Genomic DNA, 1,595 nt, shown 5'->3' with positions numbered 1-1,595 from the left:
TGTGCCTGTGTGTGGTGTGTGTGCTGTGTGTGTGTTTGTGTGTGTGTGTGTGTGTTCCCCACCGCCCACACAGAACAATCCACTGAGTCATTACTCCGTCGGCGGCCGCTGCGGCTCGTCAGCCTCCTCAGACTCCTCCTGTCACACGATCACTGATTCCCAAACCCCCTAAATATACGCCTGGCCGTCATTTAATAGTGCTGCGTCCACCGTATTTTAAGCGCCACAGATGCAGAAGCACAAGTTTTCCAACAGGAATGTTTTTGGGGGAAAAGGAAGTGGCATCCATCCATTACAGTGACTGCAGTTTAATTCACTGATGACTTTATTAATTGAGGCTTTATTAACTGTAATTAATGGCTTCATTAGTGTAGTACGACTCACAGCCTGAAATTCACTCATAAATATCTATTTTTGTTGATTATTTACATGGATTTTATGTTTACTGGTTATTTGACTTTTATTCATTGTTTATTTTCTCAGTGAACAATGTAAATGTTAAATTATTTAGTGTTCCTTATTTATTGGTCATTAAGTAAAGCTTTATCTATTATTATTATTATTATTGTTATTTAGTTGTAAAGCATTAACGCAGCGTTATTAAAAAGGCATCCCGCACCAATAAATCTGTGTTTAACTTGCCGTCTCGTTACGTAATCGACACGTGCTGAAGGAAGCGTGTGAAGTGTAATTTTAGAGCGCTTCCTGTGTACAGACGCCATGTTGTGAGGAGCAACAGTGGAAAGCAGATGGCGCCGATAACGCTGAGTCGGCAGAGAGTGTGTGTGTGTGTGTGTGTGTTTACATGCACACAACTAAAGAACATGAGGAGGAAGAAGTTACCATGAGTTAAAATCATTTTAATCAAACTAAGATTTTTTGGGGGGGCGGAGCTACGTGTTCAGTCTCAGCTTCGGGTTCAGCGGTCCAAACCGACCTTTAGGCGGCCATGTTGACTCCAACGTTTATTTTCAACGTGCACTTTCTGCCAGCTGATTGTTTTTATACCTAATTTAAATGTGATCAACAACTGGTTTTTACTGATTTAAATCTAATTATTCCAATTCCCCGTCAATAATCGGGTTTAATTTGGTATAAATTGATAACAAATACAGATTTCCTTAAGAGAAAAACACCCAATTAAACACAAATGAATATTCCTTAATTATTAATTATTAAACATTTTTGGAGATTTACTCTTATTATCGTTATCGAACTCCTCCGAGGTAACGTGTTTGATAAGAGTCCCGATTTGCCTTCAATTAGCATCAAACTACACGACTCTTCTGAAGAAACTTCTTGGATATTAACGATTATTTATCAACGACTGTTGAGTGGACACGCTGAACCTGAGCTGTTCTCAATCAGGCGCTGTCAGAATCAACTGACCGATGGATGGATGGATGGATGGAAAGAGAGCGAGGTAGAAGAAGAGAGAGAGGATAGTTACCTGCGTCCACGTCAGCTAGTTTTACAAGAGCAGCCCAGAAAGAAGGAAGAGAGGAAACAGAAAGCAAAAAAAACAACAACCCATCAAAGATGCAGCCAGTTAATACATGCACAGTCAAACCCAGCACCCAGAGAGAGAGAGAGAG

At 40.4% G+C, this 1,595-nt stretch overlaps 1 protein-coding gene across 1 annotated transcript in view; it reads right to left on the bottom strand.

The window, feature by feature from the left end:
• LOC118339688 (arf-GAP with GTPase, ANK repeat and PH domain-containing protein 1-like) overlaps positions 1-1,595 on the bottom strand; it is a gene marked incomplete in the record, with an annotated part of 77,244 nt that overhangs the window by 58,192 nt on the left and 17,457 nt on the right.

The sequence above is a fragment of the Morone saxatilis genome, unplaced genomic scaffold (assembly GCF_004916995.1).
Source record: "Morone saxatilis isolate NCDOM2014 unplaced genomic scaffold, NCSU_SB_2.0 Contig6, whole genome shotgun sequence".
Taxonomy (NCBI): Eukaryota; Metazoa; Chordata; class Actinopteri; family Moronidae; genus Morone; species Morone saxatilis.
The sequence above is the reverse complement of the archived record's forward strand: the minus strand, read 5'-3'. Positions and strand labels throughout refer to the sequence as shown.